The sequence below is a fragment of the Cervus canadensis genome, chromosome Y, assembly GCF_019320065.1.
Source record: "Cervus canadensis isolate Bull #8, Minnesota chromosome Y, ASM1932006v1, whole genome shotgun sequence".
NCBI lineage: Eukaryota > Metazoa > Chordata > Mammalia > Artiodactyla > Cervidae > Cervus > Cervus canadensis.
Window position 1 is genome coordinate 3,047,356 of NC_057420.1, and position 6,042 is coordinate 3,053,397.

The 6,042-nt window shown below is 44.4% G+C and overlaps 1 pseudogene; it reads right to left on the bottom strand.

Annotated features, from left to right (window-relative positions):
• Positions 1–5,478: 5,478 nt before the first annotated feature.
• LOC122436483 lies at positions 5,479–5,596 on the bottom strand (annotated as a pseudogene).
• Positions 5,597–6,042: the final 446 nt, after the last annotated feature.

Sequence of the window (6,042 nt, forward strand, 5' to 3'; positions counted from 1 at the left end):
ATGGAATATTACTCAGCCATAAGAATGAAGACATTTAAGTCAGTTTGAATGAGGTGGATGATCCTAGATCCTCTTATACAGAATGAAGTGAGTCAGAAAGAGAAAGATAAATACTGTACTCTAACACATATATACTGAATCTAGAAAAATGATACTGAATAATTTATTTGCAGGGCAACAATGGAGAAACAGATGTAGAAAATAGACTTATGTACATGGGAAGAGGGGAGGAGAGGGTGAGATGTATGGAAAGAGTAACATGGAAACTTACGTTTACCATATGTAAAATAGATAGCCAACTGGAATTTGCTGTATGGCTCAGGAAACTCAAACAGGGGCTTTGTATCAACCTAGAGGGATGGGATGCGGAGGGAGATGGGGGTGCGGGTGGAGTTTGAAAAGGGAGAGGATATGTGTATACCCATGGCTGATTCACTTTGAGGTTTGACAGAAAACAGCAAATTTCTGTAAAGTGATTATCCTTCAATAAAAAAAAGAAATAATAGTATTTTTTAAAAAGACCTTTCTGTCCTTCCAAAGGGTAAGAACATTCTTTCACTGACATGATCAGGCACGTGAGAACACCTTGCCTTTTTTGTAAGCTTAGGCAGACTGATGACGACTGTAGTATAAGCAGCCGCTACCTTCAGACTTTGTCAGTTTGACACATCATTCTTTATTCTCTTCACTGAATGCTTGAGTATCAGGACATTCAAAGGATGCCCAGGTTTGTCCTCTTGCTGCCCCTGATCCCACAGTGCTGGGGAGAAGGGGTAGATGGTGATGTGTTCTCACCTGGAGACTGAAGGAGAAAAAAAACACTTTGAAAGGGCCTCTATGCAGTAAATGGGCAGACTTCAATTCCTCTGGCACTGACTGAGTTGTGACCCTTAATGAGGAGCTGTCCTTAACATCTCATTGGCTGGTATTCAAACAAGGTTCAGGTATGTCCCTCGTGCCAACAAATTCATGTCTTGTTTCTTCCTATGTCCAAATTGTGGCCAAGAAGCCTTAATCCTGTGCAGTGTTCAGGTCTACCATGTGATGGGAGGGAGGGACATCTGTCCCTTTCTATGTTTCAGCAGAGGTCGACCTTGTTTGCATCTCAAGTTTGACAAACCATTCCCCAACAGTGTGGACTGAGAAAGTCTGATCTCCTCTGGGTGCAACTCACTGAGGAGGACACATCTTTGACTTTATGCCAAGGTTAATAGTCTTTTCTGAATTCTGCTGTCCAGAGAGTGGTAGAGGACATCAGTAACAGTTAGAGAGAGAGAGAGAGATACAGACACCAAGCCCCTAATACACACAGAGAAATATGGGCAGGGAAACAGTGCATGCCAGAAGGAGAGACAAAGGGACATAGAGAGAGCTCTACACCCAGTGGCTCTGATTCCCCTGAGCAAAGGAACTCAACTGTAGCAAACAGATGTGTTTGTACACACTACCATATCATCCAGACAGCATTCAACTCTCTGTCCTCTGGAGAAAAATACCCAGCCACATTTTCCCCATGCCTTTCATTGGACACATTGGGAGAGCACGCAGTAGTTAAGGTCCTGTGGGACATAGGGGTAGGTTTTTTGAATATGGGAGAGGGAACTTGTATTTCAGATTTCCAGAGGCCAAGTCAATGACAGCAGGCACCTGGCTGGTGAAGATGGAAGAGAGGCAAAGTGCCTGGATGCCCACACTCAACAGAGAAGAGGCAGCAGCCACTTTGGAGTGCTGGAGTACCAGGAGCCTAGGATGATCCCCCTTGACTACGGCAGTGTACTTGGAGGGTGCCACACTCTACATTCTCTGTGATATGTGGAGATTTTGGCCCAGCCACCTGGGCAGGACTCACAGCTCCAGAAGACAATGGGGCCTTCTTGGCCTGGACAATAGGGCCCAACATATGCCCTTGCCCCATGCCATCCCCCACTGCTTTCTTCAATCTGAGGGCACCCTTAGAAATAGCTAGATCTCGCCAGAGGGTGATGGCAACCTGTGTGCAGGCTGTCCAGGCCACCCACTCTGCTGTCAAGTCCAGACCCTTTGCAGTTTCCCCAGGTCATTACCATTGAGAGGGCCACGTGGAGAATGAGTCACTCCCAGAAGAAGCTGGGAACACCCGGAACACTTGATCTTTTCAGTCATGAGCCCAGGTTTTCAGGGTGCAGGCATTGTGGCAGGGTCTGTGGGGCTGGTACGGAAGATGCAGGAACCAGGTGGCTCCCGACATAAGGAGGCTGCCCTCTTCAGAATGGAGGCAGTGGAGGAAAGGGCCCTGGAAGAGGGTGAGATGTCAAGAATCCAGTAGGAGGGCCAGTTGCTGGTGGAATATATTATGGAAAAGGTGGAAGTGGTGGTGGTTGGGGAGCAGTTGTCCTTACAGGAGTGGCAGGAGAAACCGGTAGAGCAGAGCCAGAAACATGCAAGGCCAGGAGCCCCAAATGATGAGTCTGTGCTATCTCCAAGTGACCAGCCAGTGTAAATTTGAGTCCTGAAAAGTTGTGCACTCTTTGCTTCCTAGAGTGACCCTCTTTTCGGGTCAGATAATCCTTAAATGGGACCTTAGACGTGCCTATTGTCTGAGCAGTATATAGAATTGTGACCAGGGACACTGGCCACCCAGACCAATTCCCATTTATAGAGCAGTGGTTTGAAATCCCCAGCTAAAGCTCTTGCAGCCATAAAATTAAAAGACGCTTACTCCTTGGAAGGAAAGTTATGACTGAAATGGACAACATATTAAAAAGCAGACACATTACTTTGCCAACAAGTCTGTCTAGTCAAGGCTATGGTTCTTTCAGTGGTCACGTATGGATGTGAGAGTTGGACTATAAAGAAAGCTGAACGCAGAATAATTGATGCTTTTGAACTGTGGTGTTGGAGAAGACTCTTGGGAGTCCCTTGCACTGCAAGGAGATCCAACCAGTCCATCCTAAAGGAAATCAGTCCTGGGTGTTCATTGGAAGAAGTGATGTTGAAACTGAAACTCCAATACTTTGGTCACCTGATGTGAAGAGCTGACTCATTTGAAGAGACCCTGATGATAGGAAAGATTGAGGGCAGGAGGAGAAGGGGATGACAGATGATGAAATGGTTGGATAGCATCACCGACTCGATGGATGTGGGTTTGGGTGGAATCCAGGGCCTTTTGATAGACAGGAAGGCCTGGCATCCTGTGGTTCATGGGGTCACAAAAGAATCGAACACGACTGGGCGACTGAACTGAAAGCCTCTCTTGTTTCAGTTCTGCATGACAGGTCAGGGGCAATGTAAGTTTCTTGTGGCTCAATCAGAAAAAAGGCTTCACTCCAAGAAAGGAAACACTTTTCCTCCAAGGTTAGGCTGAAGATGTGCCTCAAATGCCCTTGACGTCACCATGGCACTCCTGCTGTGAGCTGCAGATCCACATTTACCAGACAGTACACTGCCTTCCGTTTTACCTCCTCTTCCTGATGCTCCTGAAGTTATCATGCTCCCAAGTCCAGCCACCCTACAGTCAATGAGCAGGCATCTCTGGTCAGCTCAATGGACAGCTGTCCCAGTACTTCAAATGCCTCTAAGGGAGACCCAGGGACCACAGCATTTTGCCCCTGATAGGACTCTACAAGAGAGTGAAACTCTTCTCCTACAAACCATTTTACACCATAGATCGTCTCAACTAGAAGTATCATGCCCTCCCCGCCACCCCCTCAAAATCTGAAAAACAAACTCAGGTGTTAGTCAATCTCCTAGAGTTCATTATCCCAACTCACTGACCCACTTGAGTGAAATGTAGGCATCTTCTTCTCACCCTGTTCAACACCCGGGACTCCCAATGAATCATATCAGAGGCTCAGAACTGACTTTAGGTCTATGCCCCAGAGGGTTACTTAGACTGGAGAACTGTCCATGAGAGACCTTCCTGTAAGATAAGCCCCACTGGGACCCCAACAACAAGGGAGGCAGAAACCAATTGGAGATGTATAAACCACCTTAGAGACCTTGCTAGGCAGATATTATCTCATCACTCACCTTCCCCCAAATAAACTTTTCTGTCCCCAGCAGTGTATAAACTGTTTACAAAATAGTGCTTGCCAGGGACATTTTAGGCTGGCAGGGACAACGTACTGTGGACTAACTCCATTTGATGATATGGAAGTGGACTTCGCTAAAGTCTCTCTAAGCCAAGGACTCATAACTTTTATTATCATCTGCACCTTTTTGGGATGGGTGGAGGCATTTCCAACATGAGCCAAAAAAGCAAGAGAAGTGATTAATGTACTCCTCAGAAATATTGTCCCTCGATATGGGATGCCTTTCACCATAGGGTCGGACAATGGACCAGCATTTGTATCTGAGAAAGTACAAGTGGCAAGGAATTTGAAGATCTGGTGGAAATTGCATACTTCCTTACTGCCCTCAGAGCTCAGGGAAAGTAGAATGCATGAACTGAATGCTCGAACAAACTAGCCAGACTATGTCAGGAGACCAGTTAGTCATATTACTCATGGCCCTCTTCAGAAGAGTGAGATATTCACCCTGGGCAGGGATGGGGTTCTCCCCTTTTGTTTGTTTGTTTGTTTTAATTTATGTATTTACTTTACAACATTGCATTGTTTTTGCCATACATTGACTTGAATCCACCATGGGTGTACATGTGTTCCCCATCCTGAACCCTACTCCCACCTCCCTCTCCATCCCACCCCTCTGGGTCATCCCAGTGCACCAGCTCCGAGCATCCTGTATCAGGCATCAAACCTGGACTGGCGATTCATTTCACATATGATAATTTACATGTTCTAATGCCATTCTCCCATATCATCCTGCCCTCGCCCTCTCCTACAGAGTACAAAAGACTATTCAATACATCTGCACCTCTTTTGCTGTCTCGCATACAGGGTTATCATTACCATCTTTCTAAATTATATATATATAGGCGTTAGTATACTGTATTGGTGTTTTTCTTTCTGACTTATTTCACTCAGTATACAGGCTCCAGTTTCATCCACCTCATTAGAACTGATTCAAATGCATTTTTTTTTAATGGCTGAGTAATATTCTGTTGCTTATATGTACCACAGCTTTCTTATCCATCTCTCTGCTGATGGACATCTAGGTTGTTTCTGTGTCCTGGGTATTACAAACAGTGCTGCAATGAACACTGGGTTACACATGTCTCTTTCAATTCTGGTTTTCTCAGTGTGTATGCCCAGCAGTAGGGTTGCTGGGTTATATGGCTCTTCTTTTTCCAGTTTTTTTTTTTTTTTTAAAGGACTCTCCACAGTGTTCTCCATAGTGGCTGTACTAGTTTGTATTCCAACCAACAGTGTAAGAGGGTTCCCTTTTCTTCACACCCTCTCCAGCATTTATTGCTTATAGATTTTGGAGAGCGGCCATTCTGACTGGTGTGTAATGATACCTCACTGTGGTTTTGATGTGAATTTCTCTGATAATGAGTGATGTTGAGCATCTTTTCATGTGTTTGTTAGCCATCTGTATGTCTTCTTTGTAGAAATGTCTGTTTTGTTCTTTGGTCCACTTTTTGGGAAAAGTTTTCAATTAGCAATAATCATGCCTTGGATAAACCTCATTGGCTACGATACTGCCACTGTGCAAAGCTGGCCCACTTTTTGATTGGATCTTTTATTTTTCTGGAATTGAGCTGCAGGAGTTGCTTGTATATTTTTGAGATTAATCCTTTGTCCATTTCTTCATTTGCTATTATTTTCTCCATTCTGAAGGCTGTATTTTCATCTTCCTTATAGTTTCCTTCGTTGTGCAGAAGCTTTAATTTTAATTAGGTTCCATTTGTTTATTTTTGCTTTTATTTCCAATATTCTGGGAGGTGTGTCATAGAGGATCCTGCTGTGGTTTATGTCAGAGAATGTTTTGCCTATGTTTTCCTCTAGGAGTATTATAGTTTCTGGCCTTACATTTAGATCTTTAATCCATTTTGAGTTTATTTTTGTGTATGGTGTTAGAAAGTGTTCTAGTTTCATTCTTTTACAAGTGGTTGACCAATTTTCCCAGTACCACTTGTTAAAGAGATTGTCTTTTCTCCATTGT